Below are 27,144 nucleotides of genomic sequence, written 5' to 3'. Positions count from 1 at the left end.
TCTCCCTGGGCCACCTTTAGGGCAGCAGCTTTGTTAGAAAAGGTTTAGGGGATGGATTCTAGGATTGGTGGGTGACCGGTGGAAGGAAAGGGGAGGCTGGAAAGTCCCCCAGCATGCACAGTTATCTCTTCATACGACCTCATGGATGGCACCTGCACATTCAAGGGGAGTAAGTATGAAGCACGCAGTGGAAATTGAGGCTGTGACGTTAGCAAGCTCGTTCTGCGCAAACACCAGTCAGCCGTATTGGTTTTTTACTGATTTCAGCCATTTTTGTTATCCTGCAAGGGAAGGGAGTTTCAGCATAGCCATAAGTTGTTACTTTTCTTATCTGCAATCCTGCAAATTCAAGAATATCCTTTAGTCACTGGTTTCTTACTCTTTGGGGCACAGTTTCTGTTTCAGCTGTTTGGCAACTGGTTTTTCATCTGCTACCCTGTAAGCCCAAACATTTAGTCATCCATTTCTCTAACTCTTTGGGGGCACGGCTTCACCTTCAAAGGAAAAGCTTATCTTGCCTTCCCATCACCATAAGCTCCACTACAGTTCTAGACACATCATCCTAGGGTGAAATGCCCTACTTCTTTTTTTTTTTTTTTTTTTTTTTTTTGGAAATAGAGTCTCATTCTGTTGCTCAGGCTGGAGTGCAGGGACGTGATCTCGGCTCACTGCAACCTCTGCCTCCCGGGTTCAAGCGATTCTCCTGTCTCAGCCTCCCGGGTAGCTGGGATTACAGGTGCCCACGACGCCCGGCTAATTTTTGTATTTTTACTAGAGACGGGGTTTCACCATGTTGGCCAGGTTGGTCTTGAACTCCTGACCTCAGGTGATCCACCCACCTTGGCCTCCAAAAGTGCTGGGATTACAGGCGTGAACCACTGCACCTGGCCTAATTTATATTCTTAAACTAGCCTTTAGGACACAGAAATGATAGGAAGTCCACCAATATGCCTATTTGCAGGATTAGGAGTCATCCAGGGGAGCCTCCTAAGGTAGGGAGTGGGGCTGGTCATTGGAGCAGGAAAGGACTTGATCTTTCATTGGACCCAGAAAATGTCAATCACCTCCACTCTGCCAATGAGCCAGGGTCTGGAGGATGCCCTGGCATTGGATCTAGGGGATGTCAATCATCTCCACTCTGCCAATGAGCCATGGTCTGGAGGATGCCCTGAAGGAACTGTCAATCACCTCCACTCTGCCAATGAGCCATGGTCAGGAGGATGCCCTGCAGGATATGTCAATCACTTCCACTCTGCCAATGAGCCATAGTCTAGGGGATGCCCAGGGAGTCAGCAATGGAAATATGGAGCTTGATGCTCCTGGAGTCACTGCCATCAAACTGACTCCAGGGTGGTGACAGTGGGCCAGGGCAATAGCAGGCTTTCCAGATCCTTCCCAAGGGAGGCAACTGTGAGCTTCGGATAAGCATATAAAACCCAAACTGAGTGGAGATTTTCTGCCTCAGGGAAGCCAGGAGCTAAGGGGATTTTTGTCAAGAGCATTAAGTAGCAGCAAAGTGAAAGTTCAGCAAAGCCCAGAGCAGGGAAGAATACCACTCATTTCTTGGGCGCCGACACACAGCAGGCACTGTGCAGGGGGCTGGGGACACAGCGGTGAACGATAGAGGCATGCCCCTGCTTTCGTGGAGTTTACAGTCTACACAAGCAGGTTGACATGGATAGAGGAGACCGGGGGCCAGGCACCTCCCTGTAAATGATCTCATTTCATTCCCTCTCAGCCGTCCTATGAAATAGTGCTGTTATGGTTCCCATGTTACAGGTTCACAAGTTGAGGCTCAGAGAGGTTACGTTAACCAGTCCAGTATCACAGCTGGTGAGTGATAGGGCCAGGATTTGAACCAAGATATAGCTAACTCCAGCTGTCTCCCCTGCCTTCTACCAGAATCATGGTTCTCCATTAGAGGCCATGTTTTCCCCCACGGTAGTATTAGGTCCTGTCTGGAGACACTTTTAGTTGTTCACAACTAGGGGAGGGGAGTGCTACTGTTTATCTAGTGGGTGGAAGCCCGATATGCTGCCTAACGCCCTGCAATGTCCAGGACAGCCCCACGCAACGGTGAACTATCAGGCCCACGATGTCAGTAGCACACAGGCTGGCAAACCCTGGACTACAATGTGAGCCATGAATACCCTCAACTGAAAGTTTGTGTCTCCCTGACCATTCTCAGATCTTGTCTGAATGCACAGCCAGTCGGACCAGTGGATCCAGCTGCGATCCTCTGGATATGGTCAAGGCCAAGAGAAGCCAGCTCCAGGCCCCAGGCCAGCACACGAGCCCAGACACAGAGAAGGCAGGGGCAGGATAAATGCCCCAGATGGCTGATAAGTGATGCCAGCGGGAGGGACAGGCAGTGGGGTATGGAGAACAGCTTCTAGGGCAACCGCCTTCCTCCCACCCTCCGCACAAGGTGCTTGTCCTCAGCAGCATACGCACCAGCTCCTCGAAGGATACAAAACACAAGCAGAACCTGGAGCTGCTTGCTCTCCCTGGACAGCCCTGAACTAATATTTGTTTTAGCAAATGGCTGAGCTGTTCATCTTCTCTGGCAATAGGGATTTGTTTTCTTTTCAAAAAATCACTGGCATTCTAAGTCTAAGAAGCTAACACCCAGAGGGCCAGAGTCTTCGTTAAGGCTCAAAGCACAGGAAGGCACCCTCTGTAACGAAGAGGCAAGAGCAGGGGGACATGGAGGTGAAATTGGCTGTGGTCCTACTGCGTGCCAGATTTTCTGTGCATCATCTCATTCACAAGAGCCCTAAGAGAGAGAGGCTGATTTTTGTTGTTGTTGTTGTTTCATTTTTCAGAGAAAACTTAAAGTAAGAGAGGGTGGACAACTTGTTCAAGGTCCCACAGTTTGTGAGGGATTTAAACACCCAGGTGTCCGATTCCAAAACCTCCCACATGTGCAAGTCAAGGCTGCATCAGCACTAGAGGCTTGTCAGCAGAGCAGAGGCCTCCTACCTCTCTTTGTTGGGACAAAGAAGCATCACTCAGGAGTAGGAAAGTAGGGAGCCGGGTCAGCAGAAGAGCCCAGAGTCTGATCTGCCAGGAATCTGTATGGCACAAGCCCAAAAAACCAACTCAAACTGATCTAAGCAATGTAAGAATGTATCAGCCCATGAACCTGGAAGTCTTTGAGGTAAGGCAGCCTTCAGGATGGGTTGGATTTGGTCATTCAATAACCCCATCGAGGGGCTGGTGCCTTCTGCATCTCCCTTCTGCCTTCTCTAGCGTCAGCTTACCTCATGGTGGCAAAGGGGCTGCAGCAGCTCCAGGTGTCCCTTCTACATCCCAACACTTGGAGAAAGAGGATCTCGCCTTCTGTAGATCTCTCAGGCCCATGAGCAACCGTCTTTCCCATAACCCCCCTCTCCTTGGAGTCAATGGTCTGATTTGGACCACAGGTCCATTCCTGAACCAGTTGCCTCATCAGAAGGTCTGGCACCCACCAGCTTGTGCCTGGGTTAGTAGAAGGAGATGCTGTAGCAGGGAGAAACCAATCAGCTTCCTAATCTTATCCTTCTTATTTCTAAAAAGAAATCAGAATCAACGCTTAGAACTAGGGTTGGGGTAGATAACTCAAAAATGACATGGCCTTTTCACATAACTGTTGCACCCACAAGTGAAGGATGGAGGAGCTATCGGAGAGGGAACCTCCTGGTCTACCATAAGCACCAAGTAAACCAGTTTCTGTTTTGACTCAGGCTAGGGGACAGGCAAAGTCAGTTGGCCAGTATATATATATATATCTGTGTGTGTGTGTATATATATATATATATGTGAACTAGTTTACGGTCCCACCAACAGTGTAAAAGTGTTCCTATTTCTCCACATCCTCTCCAGCACGTGTTGTTTCCTGACTTTTTAATGATCGCCATTCTAACTGGTGTGAGATTATTCTGGACCACAGTAAAGACATGAATGGGACCACTGGAAAAATTGGAATAAGGTCTACAGTTTATATAATAATACTGTATCAATCAGTGTTAATTGCCTGATTTTTATAATTGTATTGTGGTTGTGTATGATGTTAACATTTAGGGACTCTGGGTGAAAGGTTCATGGAAATATTGTACTACTTTTGCAGTTTTTTGTAAGTCTAGAATGGCTGTAAAATAAAAAGGTTTTAAAAGTTTAAAAATTAACTTTTCCCCAAATTATCAGAAATGTCCAATGACCAAACATATTTGCTATACAGTATCACAAATGAATACTCCTCTATCACTCCCAAAATGTTAATAAAATGCTGTAACACCCTATTCCTTATGCTAGTGTCCTTTGGGGAAACCAATTTTGGTCTGACAGGCATGAGAGTGAGATTGAAGGTCAGGACCTGGAGAAATGGAAGAGCTACCCAAATCCCCAGAGATCTGGAAGCATGACATTTGTATTCCCCACGGTATGTAGGATGGAGACTGAGCCCCCGTTTTTGCCAAACAAAGAACAGAGTGGCCCCATGGAAATGTGGAACTTGTATAGACCCAGGTGAGGAACAAGTGCTAACATAAAGAATTGGTAGGACTTGGTGAGCAGGTGATATTATAAGTGAGGAAGAGCCTGGCAGGGATGTCCCCATCACCCATGAACTGATGACTGAGCTGAGCTGACTCAGACAGATCTGCCACTTATGCAGAGAAGAAGAAACTGACTCAGTTTCATAGAAAGGGTTCAGGAAGCTGAACCCCTACTATAAGTCATTCAGTGAAAAATAAAGACAAAAGTAGGAAATTGTGTCATAAAAGAGGAAGAAGCCATGTGTCCTAGGATTTGGCAGAGGGAGGAGTTAATACAAAAGGGAATAGCAGAAAGGGGAAAGAGATCAGGGAAGATTGCAAGAAGGAAGTAGCATTTGGTCTAGGACTTGAAGAAAAAGATTCTGACAGATAGAAGGAAATAGTAAGGTGGTCACTTCAGGTTCAAGAGACAGAAAATACACATACCTGAAAAATAATCTCTCTCTCTCTCTTTCTCTCTCTCTCTCTCTCTCTCTCTTTCGTTCTCCTCCCACACCCCCCTCCCAACCCCCAATCCAGGTATTCTTCCATTCCTTAAGGCAGAGAGGCATTTCAGGAGGCTGCAAGGCAAAGGGCTGTGAGCTGGAAATCTCCCTCCAATGAGATCAGGAAATCCCACTGCCTTTCTCCAGAAAATCCACTGTGGCAGCCAGGAGACAATCCCAAGTCAACTAATACCCACCTCAGAGCAGATGCCCTCAGGGACAATGAAAGCCCGTTCTTGGCCAGCTTCTCTGCAGCTCACCTCCAAGTCTCAAGTGCAGCTGGTTTGAGTGAGGGTCCCTGTAGGACCAAGTCAAAGCCCTGGAACCAAGGGCCTGAAGCCGTGACTCCTCACCCTGTCAGATTCCACCAATCCCCAATCCCCAGCTTCTCCCCGATGACTAAGAACCAAGGGCTGAGGCTATGACCTCCTCTCAGCCTTCCAGTAGAAAAGACCGTGAAAGAGACAGGGACAAAGACAGAACCGGGTGGGGGAGATAATGAGTGAGAGAGGACATGGAGGAGACAGGGAGAACCAGAGTGACCCAGGCAGAGCCAGAGGCATGGCAGCAGGGACAGACAGCAGAGAATAGCTACAGATTCTGACATATGGGGACAAAGGCAGGGCCACCGATAGGGGCAGAGATGGAGAAAGTGAGCCTCTGCTCACAAATACCTCTTGGTTGTTCCCAGATGTAAGTAACTTCCACTGGTATTTTCGTTTCGTTGGGCTCCTGGCTCCATTGACTTCTTTTTCCTCTCTGCCTCTGTGCCCCCAGCCCTCTCCATTTTCCTGGATATTTCACACAGAGCAGTTCAGCCACACATAGCTTTATCTGAGTCCAGAGAGCAGGGGAGAGAAGGGTGAGGGAAGAGGGATGGAGAAGGAAGAGGGAGGGGAGCGGAGGGGAGAGGAGCAAGACAAGCAAGGTGCTGGGGCAGAAACGGAGGCAGACATCGAGGAAAAGACAAAAACTCTGAGAATGAAATAAAATGATGGGGGATAGGGGACACTTTTTGAATGAAGGGGGTGAATTGGATCAGACAATCTGCAGATGTTTGCGTGCAAGCCGGTCTTTCTAGGACTTAAATGAGGGGGAAGAGGAGAAGACAAAAGAAAGGGTTAGGGAAAGAGATCAAGAGAAAGGAGGAAAGTGGAAGGCGGGGGCTGAAGAGAATTAAGGAGGCAGAGAGGGAAGAGACATCAAGAAACGGAAGAGGCAAGAAGAGAGAGGAGAGGCCGGGTGCGGTGGCTCACGCCTGTAATCCCAACACTTTGGGAGGCAAGGTGGGCGGATCACCTGAGGTCAGGAGTTCGAGACCAGCCTGGCCAACATGGTGAAACCCCATCTCTACTAATACACACACACACACACACACACACACACACACACACACACACACACACACACATTAGCTGGGCGTGGTGGCAGGCACCTGTAATCCCAGCTACTTGGGAGGCTGAAGCAGGAGAATCGCTCGAACCCGGGAGGCAGAGGTTGCAGTGAGCTGAGATCCGGCCACTGCACTCCAATCTGGGCGACAGAGTGAGACTCCATCTCAAAAAAAAAAAAAAAAAAAAAAAAGCGAGGAGAATGTCAGCCCTCAGAGAGATAGGGAGTGAGAGAGTACAAGGTAGGAAGGTAAGTGTCCAATAGATGCCTTCAGGCTTCCAGACACTGGCATCTACAATAAGCATTTCTCAGCAGCCACAGGCACTGCCTCCTATGAGTTTGGGTCCCAGGTCCCTGCATCACAGGTGGAGCAATGGGGCTTGTGGGCCCCTGCAGATGGATCTAGGGATCTGGCCACTATGGAGGGGACCCCGCCAGCTCTTCCAAGGGCAGCAGAACGTGGTGGCTGGCTTCCTTTCCTGACTTCTTTCTGCAGCTTTTCCCCCACACAGTTCTGTCTAGCACTTATTATTTTTAAATGAAAATGTATCAAAATTAATTTTATTTTGAGAATTATCTGAGAATTTCACAGCCCCTCTTGGAAACATCAGCGGTATCCTAGGGGAGCTGCAAACAGAACTGGGAATCCTTCTGAGGCAGACATGTGCCATCTGCCAGCTCCAGAACTGCTGCCACTGCCAAGAGTCCGTAGTGCGGGCCCCTGGGAGGGTAGGGGGCTCTGAGTGATGCAAGCTTCCACCCAGAGGTAACAGCCAACATGTGACTGACCCAGGCTGGCACTCAGCCTATGGCTGTAGCAGCTTCATCTGCTGCTTCGTCTGTGGCCAGGGTCATAGTTTAGGCAGAGTCCACTCTCTGAGGTCAAATCATAGTGTCACAAAGATTCTGGAGGAGTCTCTTCCTGGCCCAGCCTTCATTGCCTCCCAATCATTCCACATAGCTCAGGTCCCATCAAGGCTGGTGGCCAAACCTGCCCCTGATCAGGTTCACACCACCAACCCCTGCTTACTCCCCTGAACCTCCCGGACAACTCCTCTTTCTGGTCCCTGCCTCTCCCACTGCCACCACCTCCTAGAAATTCTGTAGTTTTACAAAATCAGATTTTCCCTTGTGGAGAGACAACCACAGACACTCTCACCTACAGACGTTCAAAGAGGACTGTTGGCTGGGTGTGGTGGCTCACGCCTGTAATCCCAGCACTTTGGGATGCCGAGGCGGGTGGATTACCTGAGGTCAGGAGTTCGAGACCAGCCTGACCAACACGGTGAAACCCCGTTTCTACTAAAAATTAAAAAATTAGCTGGGCGTGGTGGTGCGTGCCTGTAATCCCAGCTACTTGGGAGGCTGACGCAGGAGAATCACTTGAAACCGGGAGGCAGAGGTTGCAGTGAGCCAAGATCAAGGCATTGCACTCCAGCCTGGGCAACAGAGGAAGACTCCACCTCAAAAAAAAAAAAAAAAAAAAAAATCAGCCAGGCGTAGTGGCACACGCCTGTAGTCCCAGCTACTTGGGAAGCTGAGGCAGGAGAATTGCTTGAACCAGGAAGCGCAGGTTGCAGTGAGCCGAGATTGTGCCATTGCACTCCAGCCTGGGCAACAAGAGTGAAACTCCATCTCAAAAAAAAAAAAAAGACTTTTGTCTTGGGCTGCCCAGGGTGCTATGCATGAACAGTGGCTGAAAACAAGCAGGTTCAAGGGAAGATCAACTCACCATGTGCAGGCTGCATCCTTCTACTCACGATAGGACACTGACAGTGAACAGCTATCAAGTGCTGAGTTTTTGCCAGGCTCTGTGCAGAGCCCTTTGTATTCACCATCTCATTTGATCCCTGCAGCAACTCTGGGAGGTAGATGCTGTTCTACCATCTCCCTTTTACAGCATAGGAAGCTGCAGCTCAAGAAGATGCATAAACTACCCAGGTGGCAAATAAGCCGGACTACCGTTGACACTGGAGGGTTGCAAGCGGGGAATGGCAGTCACTTTTCAGAGACCAAAGAAGGAATCCAATCATTAAAAGGGGAGTTTAACTTGGTAGACTCTGAGGTCTCACCCAGCCCAACCTTCCGTGAATCTGTGACCGAACGTATCCCAGGCAAAGGGAAAAAAGACGTGTAGAGCTGATCATTAGTTCTCACAAAGAGGAGAGTCTTTGTATAGAAACTAACCTTCGTGTGTGTTTGGTTTTGAAAAGAAAACCCTCTGTGCGTAACCTGGAAGATCTGGACCCAGATAAAGCTATGTATGGCTGATCTGCTGTGTGTGAAATATCCGGGAAAATGGAGAGGGCTGGAATCACAGAGGCAGAGAGGAAAAAGAAGTCAATGGAGCCAGGAGCCCAGCGAAACGAAAATACCAGTGGAAGTTACTTACATCCGCGAACAACTAAGAGGTATTTGTGAGCAACGATTTCTAATACCTATATTATGTTATTTACATGCTACTCTCCAAGAAACTTCTTCCATTACCCCAACCTTTAGTAAATTAGGCTTCACACACAGCCTGGACCCGCTGGTAGTCTGGGGAGTGACGAAATTGGGAAATGCCCTGTGAGGTAATGTGCTATGCAGAGAGGCAATGTAGAATAGATACGGAACAGAACATTCAGAAAAGCCATAGGATTGGTCAAGAACTCAGCAGACTGGAGGCCAAGGAGGGAGAATTACTTGAAGCTGGGAGTTCAAGACCAGCCTGGGCAACATAGTGAGATCTGTCTCTACAAAGCAATTTTTTAAAAATTCAACTGGTCAAGATGGTGCACACATGTAGTCCCAGCTACTCGGGAGGCTGAGGCAGGTAGATTGTTTGAGCCCAGAAGTTTGAGACTGCAGGGACCTTTGATCACTGTACTCTAGCCTGGGTAACAGAGAGAGACCCTGTCGCTCCACAAAAAAAAAAAAAAGAAAGAAAGAAAAAAAAGGAACTCAACAGAGGCAGGGCTTAGAAACTGCATGGAAGAATCCTTGCAGTATTGAGAGAGCTACCGAGTTTTCCATTGCACATGGGATGAATTTCTGGCCTCAAGAGGCTAGACCACGCTGCAGATGACCTACCAATAGAAAGCTGTAATTTCTATTGAGAATTAATAATCAATATAAAATATAGCATGATCAATATAGATTAATAATATATTGATTATATTATATAAAATATATAAAAATAATCAATATAAAATATTGATTATTAATTATCAATAGAAATTCTATAGATATTATAAAAATGAACATTACACCCATAGTCACACTTAAAAACTAGGGAGGGCTTGTCAGCGACCTGAATATGAAAAGGACTTTCTGTAAGAAGGAAAGAAGCACAAGAGATCAAGCTGAAGAGGGAAACACACAGGAGTGTCCAAGAGACCTCACAACATAAGAGGGAGAGAGGGAGGTGAGAGGCAGTGAATAGGGGACTTGAGGTGGTGGGAGGAGTGCCCAGGGTAGTTCATGGCTGCTCGACAGAACGGGAGGCACCCACATCCAGAAGACCAGCCACTGAGGCACCCTGGCTGGAGGCCTGACCCATCCAGCCATTGTCAGCACTCACTAAAAACAGCCAAATCCCTACCCAGCCCTCATGGGCGCAGCACAACAGCCTAAGAGGAAATCTCAACCATAAAGCAGATCATACAGGCAAAACTCACTGTATAAGGTATGAGACTTGAACCAATCGGACTTAAATCTTGAAAGACAAAGTGACCCTGGACAGGCTGATGACTTGGGAACTCCTAGGAAGCAGCTATGGCTTCTAGAACCATCCTTCACACCATCCTTCACTGCCCTTGGCAGAGGCAGACCCTAGACAGAAATTCCTTGAGACCGGCTGGGCAGGTGGTCTGAGGTGGGATGGGAGGAAGAATAGGAGAAAAATCCAGTGGTTCGGAGTTTGTTCTCTGGACACTTCACACCCAGATGCCTGGAATCTCTTCCCACCTCTTGTAGAGCTCCCTAAATGAGCTCTTTTCATTTTCAGGAAATTCTTGACATAATGTTAGCGTTTTCAGGTACGCTCAAATGTGAAATGAAATCCTGGAAGTGAGCAGACCACAGCAGGGGAGATAATGGATCACATTTTCTAGATATCAGTTTCTATTAGTTGCAAGCAGAGGTTTATATTGCAAATGGGATTTGTCCATGAGGAGAGAACATGCGATGCAGTTAAATTGGGTTTCTTTTTTTTTCTTTCTTTCTTTTTTTTTTTTTTTGTTTTTTTTGGTATAGAGTCTCACTCTGTTGCCCAGGCTGGAGTGCAGTGGCATGATCTTGGCTCACTGCAACCTCTGCCTCCTGGGCTCAAGCAATTCTCCTGCCTCAGCCTCCCAAGTAGCTAGGATTACAGGCACCCACCACCGCACCTGGCTAATTTTTTTTTTTTTTTTTTTTTTTTTTTTTTTTTTTTATGTTTAGTAGAGAAGGAGTTTCCCCATGTTGGCCAGGCTGATCTTGAACTCCCGACCTCAAGTGACCACCCACTTAGGTCTCCCAAAGTGCTGGGATTACAGGCGTGAGTCACCATGCCCGGCCCCCGATGCAGTTAAATTGAAGTTGGTATGACAGAGGCTTACAGATAATAAGCAGGCACTGTTAGAGCAAAGGCATTCAATTCATGCCATTAGGTCCACTTTCCTCTGCCAGCAAGTGAGAGCAGAAGTGAAAACCTCCTTGGACTTTGCTTTCCTGCTCATTGGCACTATTCTACCTTGGTGGCTTCCAACTCACAGGCTGTGGCACCATCGCAAAGGATCCTTGAATCCGTATGTGTGCCAAGCTTTGTCTGCAACCTGTACAAATTGCATGCTTACAGATCAATGCACAACTATGTTTCTAGTGGGGACAGATGCTTAAGAATTACTGAATTCAGCCAGGCGTGGTGGCTCACACCTGTAATCCCAGCACTTTGGGAGGCGTAGGTGGGCAGATCACTTGAGGTCAGGAGTTCAAGACCAGCCTGGCCAACATGGCGAAATCCCGTCTCTACCAAAAATATAAAAAATCAGCCAGGTGTGGTGGCACATGCCTGCAATCTCAGCTACTACTAGGGAGGCTGAGGCTGGAGAATTGCTTGAACTCAGGAGGTGGAGGTTGCAGTGAGCCGAGATCAGGCCATTGCACTCCAGCCTGGGTGACAGAGCTACTGAATTCATGGTAGATTTTTCGACTTTGAGTATTTGCTCAGCCAATAAGTGCTATGAACATTGCTGCTAACATGTGGCAGTCCATCACTTTTCTTAATATAACAAAGATTTTCTCATATCCTAATAGATGACATCCAGCGTTCCACCCAGAGAGCCCCCTTGTTTGCCAAAGGGAAATTTGATTTGGAAGAAACAAGATGAATGGAGTCTGCACAATTAGATGTGGTAGGCCATGAGTAAGCATAACAGGTATGTCGGAATGGAAAAACTCAAAATGTTTTTCCTCTGCTCTCACAGCACAACAATCAATCCAGAAAACTTCTGTGACAAAAGGGGTAGGGGTTTTCCCCCACACACCAAGCAAGCAATCGCTTCTGTAGTGGACACCAGCTGGGTGTCCTCCAATTCAATTCCGACACCATCTACCTAAGAGGCACCATCAGATCCCACAGGTTTAGGGCTCAGTCCCCAAGACTCTCCCCCAATTCTGATGCCAATTGCAAGCCCAGGGTTGTTTTACCTATGCTTCTGACCAACTGGTATCCCACAGCCTCCTCCTTGGGTTCGATTAATTTGCTACAGCAGCTCATAGAACCCCGGGAACACTGAATTCTGCATACTTGTTTATTGTACAAAGGATACAGATGAAGAGCTGCACCATTTGGGGGAAAGGGCGTGGAGCCTCCGTGCCCTCCCAGGCTGGTGAAAGGAGGACAGGGGAAGGTCTGAGAGAGAGATTCTCTTTCTGAGGCCTAAAGTGCCCCACCATATAGCAAAAGAGTGTAGTAAGGGCTATGGGAGTTATTAGCCAGGAACGGTAGGCAAAAACCAATCTATCTCTCTCTCTATAGCTATAGATATAATATCATGGCATAGGTGGGAACAGTGGATGGGAGGTTAGCTTGGGGCATCAGCTGGGTTTTGCACAGACGGTTGGGTCTGGGTGAGCAAGAGAAGTTAAGGGTGAGGACCGATGGCTGTGGGTGAGAATGTGTATTGGTGGACATGAATGGGTATCCATAAGTGTGAATGGGTGTGGTGGGTGTGGGTGTATATGAGTGGGTGTGGTGGGTGTGGGTGTATGTGAGTGGGTGTGAGTGTATGTGAGTGGGTGTGGGTGTATGTGGTGGGTATGGGTGTATGTGGTGGATGTGGCTGTATGTGGTGGGTGTGGGTGTATGTGAGTGGGCGTGGGTGTATATGAGTGGGCGTGGGTGTATGTGAGTGGTGTGAGTGTGAGTGGGTGTGGGTGTATGGGGTGGATGTGGGTGTATGTGGTGGGTGTGGGTGTATGTGAGTGGGCGTGGGTGTATATGAGTGGGCGTGGGTGTATGTGAGTGGTGTGAGTGTGAGTGGGTGTGGGTGTATGGGGTGGATGTGGGTGTATGTGGTGGGTGCGGATGTATGTGAGTGGGCGTGGGTGTATGTGAGTGGGCGTGGTGGATGTGGGTGTATGTGCTGGGTGTGGGTGTATGTGAGTGGGTGTGAGTGTATGTGAGTGGGTGCGGGTGTATGTGGTGGATGTGGGTATATGTGGTGGGTGTGGGTGTATGTGAGTGGGTGTGGGTGTATGTGGTGGGTGTGGGTGTATGTGAGTGGGCGTGGGTGTATGTGAGTGGGCGTGAGTGTATGTGAGTGGGCGTGAGTGTATGTGAGTGGGTGTGAGTGTATGTGGTGGGTGTGGGTGTATGTGGTGGGTGTGAGTGTATGTGGTGGATGTGGGTGTATGTGGTGGGTGTGGGTGTATGTGACTGGGTGTGGGTGTATGTGACTGGGTGTGGGTGTATGTGACTGGGTGTGGGTGTATGTGAGTGGTTTGAGTGTATGTGAATGGGTGTGGGTGTATGTGAGTGGGTGTGAGTGCATGTGAGTGGTTTGAGTGTATGTGAATGGGTGTGGGTGTATGTGAGTGGGTGTGAGTGCATGTGAGTGGTTTGAGTGTATGTGAGTGGGTGTGGGTGTATGTGAGTGGGTGTGAGTGCATGTGAGTGGTTTGAGTGTATGTGAGTGGGTGTGGGTGTATGTGAGTGGGTGTGGGTGTATGTGAGTGGTTTGAGTGTATGTGAGTGGGTGTGGGTGTATGTGAGTGGTTTGAGTGTATGTGAGTGGGTGTGGGTGTATGTGAGTGGTTTGAGTGTATGTGAGTGGGTGTGGGTGTATGTGAGTGGGTGTGGGTGTATGTGAGTGGGTGTGGGTGTATGTGGTGGGTGTGGGTGTATGTGAGTGGGTGTGGGTGTATGTGGTGGGTGTGGGTGTATGTGAGTGGGTGTGGGTGTATGTGAGTGGGTGTGGGTGTATGTGAGTGGGTGTGAGTGCATGTGAGTGGTTTGAGTGTATGTGAGTGGGTGTGGGTGTATGTGAGTGGGTGTGGATGTATGTGAGTGGTTTGAGTGTATGTGAGTGGGTGTGGGTGTATGTGAGTGGGTGTGAGTGCATGTGAGTGGTTTGAGTGTATGTGAGTGGGTGTGGGTGTATGTGAGTGGGTGTGGATGTATGTGAGTGGTTTGAGTGTATGTGAGTGGATGTGGGTGTATGTGAGTGGTTTGAGTGTATGTGAGTGGGTGTGGGTGTATGTGAGTGGGTGTGGGTGTATGTGAGTGGGTGTGGGTGTATGTGGTGGGTGTGGGTGTATGTAGTGGGTGTGGGTGTATGTGAGTGGGTGTGGGTGTATGTGAGTGGGTGTGAGTGTATGTGAGTGGGTGTGAGTGCATGTGAGTGGTTTGAGTGTATGTGAGTGGGTGTGGGTGTATGTGAGTGGGTGTGGGTGTATGTGAGTGGGTGTGAGTGCATGTGAGTGGTTTGAGTGTATGTGAGTGGGTGTGGGTGTATGTGAGTGGGTGTGGGTGTATGTGAGTGGTTTGAGTCTATGTGAGTGGGTGTGAATGGGCTTGCATGGGCGTGGGGCAGACAGCGCTGCTCCCTCGATTTTCCATCCATTCCCCCACACCTCCCAGCCACTCCTGGAAGTTAGGCAGGAACTATAAGACTAGTTTGAGGTCATAGGCTCTGGGCCAAAATGACTTGGGTCGCTTCTGGGCTAAAGCATAGAAAAGCTGGCGTGTGGCCACCTAGCTGTCTGTCCTGGTCCTGCAGTGACCAGCAACATTCCAGATGCACAACGTCATCACTGTAGGTCCTCGAGTGACGGTCAGTTTGACCCCCACTGCTAGCTGAGTTTGGACACATGGCGTGAATGAAGAGTCAACCTCAGCTGTATGAAACCCCTGAGGTTTCAGACCTAACTTTTCTGTGGCATGACCTAACCCATTCCAGCTAACGCAGGGGCGTCAGGAAGGATGACTGTCCGAGTCGTGAGGACTCGCAGTGATACACATGGTCAGCCACTCATTAACTCATACAATTTATTCAACAGATGTTTATTATGTAGGAGGTACTGAGCAATTCATTAGTGAACAAAGCAATCAAGAAGCTCTCCCTGCGGAGTTTGCATTCTAGTAGGGGACAGACGGACAATAAATAAAATTAACTGGATAAGCCAGGCACGATAGCTCACACCTGTAGTCCCAACACTTTGAGAGGCCGAGGTGGGCGGATTATCTGAGGTCAGAAGTTCGAGACCCAGCCTAGCCAACATGGTGAAACCCCATCTCTCCTAAAGCTACAAAATTAGCCGGGTGTGGTGGCGCACACCTGTAATCTCAGCTACCTGGGAGGCTGAGGCAGGAGAATTGCTCGGACCTGGGAGGCAGAGGTTGCAGTGAGCCAAGATTGCACCACTGCACTCCAGCCTGGGCAACAGAGAGGGACTTCATCTAAAAAAATAAATACATACATACATACATAAAAATAAATTGGATAAATAGTGTATTGGTGAATGATAAGTGTTATGGGAGAAAAAAATGAGGTATCTTCAATGTAACCCTGGCTAATAACAGTTGTGTGCTTCGGTCCCAACAGAGGTGAGCAAAAGGGACCCAAACCCTAACTCTGAGCTGAAGTCGTGGCCTCTCCTCTGGCCTACCCAGGAGAACCTCCGAACCTGTGTGAAACCCTGAGAGGAAAAAAGAAGGAGCCTTCGGAGGTCATCAGTGCATTTTGCAGTCTGGCCTCTGAAGATGAGTCAGTTCACGCTGAGTCATGAGGGGGCATCTGGGTCATATAAAACGTGGGCTGAGTAGAGGGCGGGCTGCTTTCTATCCAGAATGAATCTGCCAAGGATGACACGAATCTACCTGGCACTTGGGACACAGCAGTAAGCAATGAAATGAAAGTGTGCTGACTTTGGACCGGGCACAGTGGCTTACGCCTGTTATCCCAGTTACGGGAGGGATGCGGGCACATCACAAGGTCAGGAGTTCGAGACCAGCCTGGCCAACATGGAAAAATCCCGTCTCTACTAAAAATACAAAAATTAGCCAGGCATGGTGGCACGTGCCTATAATTCCAGCTACTTGGGAGGCTGAGGCAGGAGAATCACTTAAACCTGGGAGGCAGAGGTTGCAGTGAGTGGAGATCATGCCACTACACTCCAGTTTGGGCGACAAGAGCAAGACTCCGTCTCAAAAAAAGAAAAAAAAAGAAAAGAAAAGAAAGAAAGAAAAGAAAAAAAAGAAAGAAAGTATACTGACTTTGAACTGTGCCATTTTTTTCTTCCTAACTTTCTTCCCATTCCTGGACTTGGATGTCCATGTTTAGGGACTTAAATTCCTGGAGAGGGTGTGACTCTGTAGTTTCTTCCCCTTTCTGCAGCTTGAGAGCACAGACTAGACGTCACCGTTTCCAGACTTTTATTTCATCTCTTCTAGGTAAAGATCTGCCAGTTTGGTAACTAACGGCAGCATCTTCCTCCCCTCTGCAGCTCACCTTCTAGAACCTTATGCAGTAAATAAAAAGAATACTGCTGAGCCTGCCTTAGCAGGAAAGCAGAAGGATGGGAGTAGAGGGGGGTTTCAGGATGACATTTGAAACCATGTGTCTCCTGCAGCACCAGACAGACTGTCTCAGACCCCTGGGAGGAAGATGTAACACAGACAGTCACCTGATTGTGCAAAAATTAAGTACGGTTCATTAAAACACAATATTTAGGTGTAGTAATTCTGCAGAAGCAGCTTTGAATAATTGAAGATGTGTTTAATGTACTGTATTGCTCTGATGTGAATACTAAGAGTGAGACAATAGCAATTTTTAAAGTTGAATAAATACTGATTAGTAAATTTTCAACACAGAAGTTCCTTGTTACCAGACACGTGGTTTAATTCTCTGTGCACAGGCCTTAGCTCATGCATACTGACATTTGGTGAGTAAGTCTATTTTAAGCTCTGCCAGGCTCCCTGCTCTTATACTCACCATGTGCACCAGTTTCCAGCCTACCCACCAACCACAGACTTTGATCCCTACCTTTCTTTCATGATAGACCCTAAAAGCTCATAGAATCCATATTATTTCCAGATAATTTCTTAAATATCAACTTCATAGTAATATTAATGCAAAGAATATATTAAACTTTTAAAGTAAAAGTTTACATTGTTCCCATATGCTGTGACAACTCCATAAAATAACTACTCTACCCTTCTTACTACGGAGACTTGGGTTGTTCTTAGGTCCAATTTCACTAATCAATAGCTTTGTGTCACACTAAATAAGTGACCATTTACTGGCAATCTGGGAAATTCCAGTGTTTAAATAATGGCATCAGTGATAAGGAAAAATAGAACCTAAAGAAATAAGTCAGTAAGCATGCATGAATAATAATTAGAATGAAAAGGGAATGGGACTATGTAAAACTTTTAAGAGGTCACACGGAAAAAGTCCAGGATTTAGAGTTTGGGGACCTGTGTTTGAAACTCAACTTTGTCACTCTGAGGGCAAAAGATATGAACAGACACTTCTTAAAAGAAGACATTTACGCAGCCAACAAACACATGGAGAAAAGCTCAACATCACTGATCATCAGAGAAATACAAATCAAAACCACAATGAGATACCATCTCACACCAGTCAGAATGGCGATTATTAAAGTCAGGAAACAATAGATACTGGCAAGGCTATGGAGAAATAGGAACGCTTTTACACTGTCGGTGGGAATATAAATTAGTTCAACCACTGTGGAAGACAGTATGGAGATTCCTCAAGGATCTAGAACCAGAAATACCATTTGACCCAGCCATCCCATTATTGGATATATATCCAAAGGAATATAAATCATTCTACTATAAAGACACATACACACATATGTTTATTGCAGCACTATTTACAATAGCAAAGACATGAAGCCAACCGGAAAGCCCATCAACGATATGCTGGATAAAGAAAATGTGGTACGTATACACACGGAATACTATGCAGCCATAAAAAAGAATGAGCTCATGTCCTTTGCAGGGACATGGATGAAGCTGGAAAGCTTCATCCTCAGCAAACTAACACAGGAACAGGAAACCAAATACCTCATGTTCTCACTCATAAGTGGGAGTTGAACATTGAGAACACACGGACACAGAGAGGAGAACAACACACACCACAGCCTGTTGGGGGGTGGGGGGGATGAGGGAAGGGAACTTAAAGGATGGATCAATGGGTGCAGCAAACCACCATGGCACACATATACCTACCTAACAAAACTGCATGTTCTGCATCTGTATCTCTTTTTTTTTTTTTTTTAAGAAAAACAAAAACAAAAAAAGAAATTCAAGTTTGTCACTTAGAGAGTAGACTTTTAAATACCAAGCACTTACTTGGCACTCTCACATGCATTAAGTTGGTTAATGTTTCTTTATCTTCTACCCTAAGTGGGGCACTTCTGCTTTCATGCCTACGTTTGATACTCAATATTCCAAAACGTTACACGTTACTCTATAATTATGTAGGGGCACATTCCAATATGACTGTATAATAAATTATACAACATAATAGGAATAGACATCATAAATTATACATCATAATTTGTATGCTCCAATAGAATTTACAAAGCATTTGTCCATAAATTATCTTATGTTTACATTATGGATATTCTCAACAACTCTTCAGTAGGTATCATCGCCCACCTCTTTTTTTGTCAATGTGAAAGGAGAGTCTCAGAGAGCAGGTGCGGCTGCTCAGTGGTGGCCGGAAGTCTGGGTCTACTGACCCTGACTCCAGAGGCCATGTGAGCCATAATGTCATTCATTGGTCTGTAGCCTCAGCACCAAGACCTTGGTTTACCTCTTACATTTTTTTTATGTCTTCCTAATACACGTAAACAAGCATAATTGTCAGTGTACAAATACAAATTTTGAGCATCACAGATAAAGTAAAGCAAACTTCCCTTGACCATCACTTTTTATTTCAAGTTCTTTCCCTGAAGATATCACCAATCTCAGTTTGGTGACTATACTTCCAAAATTGTATGTGTGTGTGTGTGTGTGTGTGTGTGTGTGTGTATATATATACAAACTGGTTTGAGTATATTATACAATACTGGAACATCCTATACTAAAGCAATTATTTGTCACTTATCTGAAATTCACATTTAACTAGGTGACCTTATTTTTATTTGCCTAATCTGGCAACCCTCTCCTAGAGTATAGAGCCAGGCACTGCCAGGTTGGGTAACCAAAACATTTCCCTCACTCTCAAAATAAGGAATCTTTACCATTTCTGCCCAGAGACGTCATAATTACTGTATAATAGTAACTTCTATGTGATTCCCTTTCTCCCCTTTTGTGGTGCCACATTTTGTGTATATCTATGTTTTTTCTTCGCTACTGTGGTTCACTGGGTGTTCGTAGGGAAGAGCAATTGACTTGAAATTGATATAGGTCACTCGTTCATGAGAAGCAGCAGACGACCTAAGGAAGAACCTGCTGCACATCACACAGACTGGACAGTCTGCTAGTTGCCTGCCCAAAATCCATTTGTCTTTTTTCTTTCCTGGTAGAATATACTTTAGTATTTGGGGGTAGCAATGTACCCAGCTAAAAAAAAAAAAAAAAATTTTTTTGGCTTCCAATGCAAATAAGGGTAGGCCAATATCACATAAGCACAAGTCATTAAGTAGAACTCCCAGAAAGGCTAAGAAGGCAAAGAATCATGCCTTTTGATTTTCTCTGCTTTATTTCTTCTTCCCACATGGAATGTAGATGCGACGGCCGGAGCTCCAGAAGCATCTTTAGTCACAAGCAACCTTGAAAATGAAATCACTGTGCTAAGGATGATGGGGCAGACAATAGATGGAACTCGGGTTCCTAGTGGTCGTGGAGCTGCCATACATGTGAAGGACTGGTGACCTCCAGCTCTCCTCTATGCAAAGGATCAATAATAAGGTTTCCTCTTATTTGAGCCATTGGTCTGAGTTTTCCGTCATGTTCAACTACCGATAGTCTAAATTGACATATCCATCCTACCCCTGCTAATTTCAAACGCCACCTTCATCATATATTGAATTCTCATGTATGATCTTTTGCTGGTTTCCTTATATTCTGGTTCATTTATCTATTTTTTTTTTCCTGCACCAATACCACACTGTTTGATTGTTAATGCCATATATTTTGATGTTTAAAGCAGGGGTCCCTGACCCTCAGGCCACAAACCAGTACCTGTCTGTGGCCTGTTAGAAACCGGTCCACACAGCTGGAGGTGAGCAGCAGACTAGCGCACATTGCCGCCTAAGCTTCGCCTCCTGTCAGATCAGCTGGGCATTACATTCTCACAGGAGCCCAAACCCTACTGTGAACTGCCTATGGGAAGGATCTAAGTTGTGAGCTCCTTACGAGAATCTCACTAATACCTGATGATCGGAGGTAGAACATTTTCATCCCGAAACCATCTCCCCAACCCCGTCCGTGGAAAAATTGTCTTCCACGAAACCAGTCCCTGGTGCCAAAAAGGTTGGGAGTGGCTGGTCTAAAGGAGAAGATACTAGACATCATTAATGTCCTGTTTCAAATTTATCTTAGTTGTTCTTACACATCTGTTCCTTTGTATAAATTCTGGAATTTGTTTATGAAGTTTCATGAGGAATTTTGGTGACACTTTTATTGGGATTATAGATAATTTAGAGTAAATTGGCTTATTTACAGTTGAGTGTTCCTATCTATGTAGATGGTATAATCTCTCCATTTATTCAGGTTGTTTTTGACATCTTTTGTTAAACAGAATTCCCTTGATAAAGGTCTTTCGCGTTTCTTTTAGTTTTTTCTATTTTATATTTTGTTGTCGCTATTTCCATTATAATTTGGAATTTTTATCACCTTTTCTGATTTATTACTGATAACCTACAGGAAATCTATTGATTTTTTATATTGAGTTTGTGTTCTATCATCTTCTGAACTCTCATTGATTTTTCCAGTTTTCCAGTTGATTCTCTTCCATATTCTAGGTAAATAATCATACTGTTTTCTGTCTTTCTTTCTGGTATCTGTGCCTTTCACTTATTTTCTTTATCTCATTTCGTAGGCTAGAGGATTGTTTTTAAACCTATCACCTAGAGAGCTTTGTAAAATACCAGTGCCTGAGCCCCACCCCCAGGAATCCTGACTCAGGTGCACTGGGATGGGATGCAGGCATAATGGTGTTATTTTAGGACTCCCACATGATCCCAACAGACAAAGTGCTTTGAGGACCCCTGGACCAGCAGCTCAACCCCAGCATTGAGTAGGAGAGGCAATAGGCAGCATCTGCATCCTGTTCCGTATGTGCTAAGAACCTCAGAAACATTCAGTGTGATGTTTCCTAGGTCTCAGGTAAATACCCATTACCAAATGCAGCACGTTTTCTACTCCATCTAGTTCGAAGAGACTTTTAAAATAAGGAATGGAGTTTTCTTTTGTGCTTTTGTTTTACTTCTTGGCTGAAAGACACTTGATTCTAAGCTCTCTTTTATTTTTATAAAAGCATTTATGGTTACAGATTTTCCTCAGAATACCATTTTATCTATAACACAGAGTTTGCTCCTTAATGTTTTTTTAATCAATATATAAAGAGATTTTAATTTTAATACATTCTGATTTCTTCTTTAACCCAAGAGTCGTTAGAAACGCACATGTGGTTTTCTAAACCTTTCAAGTAATAAGGTTCTTCAGTTATCTTTTTGTTGCAAATATCTAATTGTATTGCATTTTGTGTATGAAAATGGCCTGTTTGAATTCACCATATGAAAGTGGCTTGTTTCTTTCTGCCTTTTAGAATCTACTGTCATTTCCTTTGTGGCCCAACTTGGGCTGATTTTTAATCTAAAACATAATTACAAGTAATGTAGTTGAAAACTATATTCTCTCTTAGGCACAAAACTACAAAACCAAGCGGTTTTATTCAAATTATCTTTTTTCTTAATTATTTTCATCTATTTAAGGTGCCAATTTATGAGTGAAGAATAAGGCTTTGTCTATTTTTCCTTTCATTTCTGTTTTAACTTTATATGTGCTTGCAGCTTCGTGCATTTCTCCGTGTATTTCTATCCGGTTTTGCTTTAATATCTCCATCTCTATGCTGTTGGCACACAATGGTTCATAACTGTGATCATTAATTGATGGATTATTCCTTTTTACCTATAAACAGTGTTTCAGTTTGCCCTTTATAATGCTTTTCACCCTACATTCCATTCTGCTTGGTGTTAATATTGCTATTCTAGATTTATTTGTTAATATTTGTTTCTATTTTTCACCCATTTGTTTTCTTCTTTTTTTTAAGACCAAAAAAAGAAAACTTTTTTCTTCATTGCCCAGGCTGGAGTGCAATGGTGTGATCTCCGCTCACTGCAACCTCAGCCTCCTGGGTTCAAGAGATTCTCCTGCCTCAGCCTCCTGAGTGGCTGGGATTATAGGCGTGCACCACTATACACGGCTAATTTTTTGCATTTTTAGTAGAGATGGGGTTTCACTATGTTGGCCAAGCTGGTCTCAAACTCCTGACCTCGTGATCCGCCTGCCTCAGCCTCCCAAAGTGCTGAGATTACAGGTGTGAGCCACCATGCTCAGCGTCATCCCTTTATTTTCAACATTCCTATGTCATTTTGTTTTAAGAGCTTCTTGTGCAAATCACATATATCTGGATATTGGGTTTTTTACTCAACTTAGAGTCTCTGTCTTTTAATAAGTAAATTTAACACGTTATTATTGTTACTTGGACTTACACCCGCCAAGTGATTTTGTGTCTTTCATACTTTCTCGCTGTTCTTGTTTTTCTCTTTCTGGCTTTGTTTGATTTGCTCAAACCTGCTTTCATTTTTCTTCTAAGTTTGAAATTTACATACTGTATTTATTCTCCCAATGTTTAGTCTTAGCTTTGTAACACTTCTACTTAAACTTGTATTTTTCTTTTATTTCTTTTTTTTTTTTAATTTCTTCTTCTTGTTATAGCTCACTGCAGCCTCAAACTCCCGGGCTCAAGCAATCCTCCTGCCTCAGACTCCAGAATAGCTGAGACTACAGGAGTGTGCCACGATGCCAATTACTTTTTTAATTTTTTGTGGAGATGAGGGTCTCACTGTGTTTGTCCAGGCCAACATTATGTTTTGCTAACAGTATCCAAACTCAAGTCAGTATCTATAATTTTTGCCCAAACAAGAGCAAAATCAACACCCATTTATTTCTCTCAGCCTTCTTGTGTCACATTCATCACCACCACCTCCTTAGTTTTTTGTTTGTTTGTTTGTTTGTTTTGAGACAGAGTCTCGCTCTGTCGGCCAGACTGGAGTACAGTGGTGTGATCTCGGCTCACTGCAACCTCCATCTCCCAGACTCAAGCAATTCTCCTGCCTCAGCCTCCTGAGTAGCTGGGATTACAGGCGTGTGCCACCTTGTCTGGTTAATTTTTGTATTTTTAGTAGAGACGGGGTTTCACCATGTTGGCCAGGCTGGTCTTGAACTTCTGACCTCAAGTGATCCACCCACCTCGGCCTCCCAAAGTGCTGGGATTACAGGCATGAGCCGCTGCGCCCAGCCCATTCTCTTTTCTTTATAGAGAATTGTTGGTTGTTTCTTACTCTTTGGAAGCCTTTATGATTTTTCTTGAGCTTTGGTGTTGTGAAATTTCACTACAATGTGTCGAATTGTCTTCTTGCATTCATCCCATTTTAGTACTCAGTGGACCTTTTCAGTCTGAGGACTCATATTTTTCTTCTATTCTGGGATTTTTTTTTACTTCTATCCTTATTTTGAATTTGTCCACTCTTCGTTCTCTCTATTTGGGGTGGGGTGGGGTGACTAGTTACTACTACTGGCTTCCCCAGTAGCCATTCTCTCCTTTCTTCTTAGAAACAGAATACTGATTTTAACAAGACATATCATCATGAAGAATATCTACTTTGAAGCTCACTGTGGCCATGTGTTTTAATTCTAGACAATGAGATCTAAGCAAAGGCGTTTTGTAGAATTCTGGGAAGCCTGCTTAAAGGGGTTTGAGTTAACTGGGCAGGTCTGGCTTTTCTCTTTTTTCCCTGCCTGCAACACAAATGGAGTGGCTGGAGCTCCGGCAGCTGTTTTTAGCCATTAGGTGAGCTTGAAGAGCCCATGTGCTGGGCTGGCAAAGCAGGAACACAGGAATCAGGGTCTTCGATGATGCTTGTGGAGTCATACGCCAGCTCTCCTCTCCTCTGTACTTTTCTTTGGTAGATAAGTCATCTGTATCTTGTTAAGCCACCACTTTTTGCATCCTCCTATCCTAAGTAATACTAATAATCCTTCAGAATTCTTCTGACGTTTTTATTATAGGAATGTTAGAAATCCTTAATTTATGCTGCGTGCATCAGTCTTTTTTTCCTGTGCTTCTCTTGGTTGGTTCAGTGTTGTATTCTAAAGTTTTCAGTTCAGTCTTCTAGGTTACTAATTTACACTTCAGCTGAGGCCAATCTGCTCAACTTTCTATTTTTTCAGCTTCAATCGTGATTTTTTTTTTATTTCCAAGATATCAAGTTGATTCTTTATTTTAATTATGCACACATAATTTTAAAAAAGCACACATAACACAAAATTACCACCTTAATTATTTTAAGAGTACAGTTCAGTGGCATTAAGTTTGTTCACATGGTTGCAACCATCATCACCATCCATCTCCAGAACTTTTTCATCCTTTCAAACTGAATCTGTTTTCATTAAACACCAACTCCCCGTTTTCCCCTCCACCTAGGCTCTAGAACTCACCTTTCAACTTTCTATCATTTTGACCACTCTAGGTCACTTACATAAATAGAAGTATAGAGTATGTGTCCTTTTGTGACTGATGTATTTCACATAGTATAATGTCTTCTTCAAGTTCCTCCATGTGATAGGATTTTCTTCCCTTTTAAGGCTGAACATTCTTCTGTAACATTCTCCTGGATGAATGTGGCATTTTATTTATCCACTCATCCATCAATGGACACTTGGGCTGCTTCTGCCTTTTTGCTATTGAGGATAATGCTGATATGAACATGGGGATTGCAGACTGATTCTTAGGGCAATCTCTTCTGATCTCGTTCTTTTTTTTTTTTTTTTTTTTTTTTTACTTTAAGTTCTGGGATACATGTGCAGAACGTGTAGGTTTGTTACATGGGTATACATGTGCTGTGGTGGTTTGCCGCACCTCTCAATCCATCACCCAGGCTTTAAGCCCTGCCTGCATTAGGAATTTGACCTGATGCTCTCCCTCCCCTTGCCCCCCGCCCGCCAACAGGCCCTGGTGTGTGATATTTCCCTCCCTGTGTCCATGTGTTCTCATTGTTCAACTCCCACTTATGAGTGAGAACATGCAGTATTTGGTTTTCTGTTCCTCTGTTAGTTTGCTGAGAATTATGGCTTCCAGCTTTTGTTTGTAAAAGTCTCTGTGCACCAGGCTGCAGAAGTTACACTGATGTACACTAGCCTGAATATAGGAAGGGGTTGAATGTGCTACCCAGGCAGACACCTACCTCAGCCTCTCTCTTGATTATGGCAGAGATGTGAGACATGTAGGAGAGAGGGGCATTAACTAACCTTCTGGGCACATGGGCGGTCTGGTTTTGCTGGGAGTTGTCAGCCACCCCAGATCCTAGCCTGCCTCTCTGACCCGGAAAACCACACCTACTGCTCCCTCTTTTTTTTTTTTTTTTTTTTGACAGAGCCTTGCTCTGTCGCCCAGGCTAGAGTGCAGTGGCATGACACGATCTCGGCTCCTGACCTTGTGATCGGCCCACCTCGGCTTCCCAAAGTGCTTGGATTACAGGCGTGAGCCACTGCGCCCAACCTTGCTACCTCTTAAAACAAGACACTTGATTGTTTTCTACCTGATAAAGGAGCAGCATCTCCCATCTATTGCTCCTTCAGGAGCATCAGGGTCCCATCTCATTCTGGAATGACAATCTCCAGGCCTGCCATGCCTTTGCCCCCTTGCCCGTCTTTTGCATTCTTCCTCTCCTACAGATGATTTTTGACTGCAGTTTTCCTTGCTCCATCTAAGGAGCTTCTCATAATTACTGTCCATCAACTGCCTCTCTCCTTCCTTCCCAGCATGGTAATGAGAACTTGTTACAATAATTATTTCTGTCACTTCTCAGCAGTGAGGGCAGGAGGGGGAGGCTGCTGCATATACATTATCTGCTCTCCTGAACTGGTTGTCTCGTTGTTTTTAAAGTTTCTTATTCTCAAATCACCAGCGCAAATCCAACAGAGTCTGTTATTTTGGGGAGGATCATAAAACACAGAGCAGAGAGTGCTGTGGCATTCACACATCTGTCTCTGTGAAGCAAGCAGGAATTTTTTGGTGGCCAAATATTTTGACAAATGCTTTGCAATTTCCTCCTTGTGCTCTCCCTAAGGAATAGTTTTTCTTAAGCCCAGAGATTCTGTGGATAGTGGTTGGCCTAAAAATGCAAATATTTCTTTGAGTAATGTGGGTTTATCCCGACCCATCCGTTTTATACCTGTGCAGCTAGAAGGAAAATTTTTCTTCTCTCATAATTACCAGTAGGCTTAGGAAACATGCCTTTGTGGGGACGATTCCCAGATCATCTTACCTGGGTTAGAAGCTGAGACTCTACAGGTGGAGGCAGAAGATCAATAATGTAGGGGAGGTAAACTTTTCCTCTATACTTTTAGGTTCTGTGATTGGGGTTCTGTAAATTAAGTTGACAAAAGACACATTAGCAAGAGAAGAGAAGAGTTTATGCAAACCTGAGTGTTCAGTGATGAGTAACTCAAAGTTGTGATTAGAACTTGGGGCTTAAATACCTAACTTAGTGGGGGAAAGGGAGGAGGGAGAAAAGGCTCCTATGGGAAGTACAAATGAGCTTCTTTAGGATATACATTTTTTTCAGGATAACAGGACATTTTTTTAGGTGTGTGATGATGTTTTTCCATACAAATAGAGGTGTTCTTTCCATCTTCCTCAGGGCCATGAAACTCCCCCAGAGAAGGGATCTATAGTAGCTTCATTTACCAGAAGTTGCTGCTTTTAGTCAGACAAGGGAAGCTCTGAGGAGGCTTTTCTCTGCATCTGTTGAACCTCAAATATCTTCAGTTTAAAATAATCTTTATTCCAACTCTGGGGTTCTGAGTGGGTCCACACAGTAAGCTCATATGAGCTTCAGACGCTGGAGAGAGGGCTGTTGATCCTGAAAAAGAGAGGAAGAGAGAGAGGAAAAGAGAGAGGAAGAAGAGAAGAACAGTGAAATGGATGAAGATTCTGGGGAGCCTG

At 45.0% G+C, this 27,144-nt stretch overlaps 1 protein-coding gene across 2 annotated transcripts in view; it reads right to left on the bottom strand.

Annotated features, from left to right (window-relative positions):
- Positions 1-27,144, bottom strand: part of WSCD1 (WSC domain containing 1) — a 513,503-nt gene that overhangs the window by 364,397 nt on the left and 121,962 nt on the right. For both annotated transcript variants that reach the window (XM_077969209.1, XM_077969208.1), the window contains exons 2-3: positions 26,887-27,061; positions 26,465-26,563 (exon numbers count right to left, since the gene is read on the bottom strand). The gene's annotated coding sequence lies outside the window, so the exon portion shown is untranslated. The remainder of the gene's footprint in view (positions 1-26,464; positions 26,564-26,886; positions 27,062-27,144) is intronic.

Source organism: Macaca mulatta, chromosome 16, assembly GCF_049350105.2.
Source record: "Macaca mulatta isolate MMU2019108-1 chromosome 16, T2T-MMU8v2.0, whole genome shotgun sequence".
NCBI classification, from domain to species: domain Eukaryota; kingdom Metazoa; phylum Chordata; class Mammalia; order Primates; family Cercopithecidae; genus Macaca; species Macaca mulatta.
The sequence above is the reverse complement of the archived record's forward strand: the minus strand, read 5'-3'. Positions and strand labels throughout refer to the sequence as shown.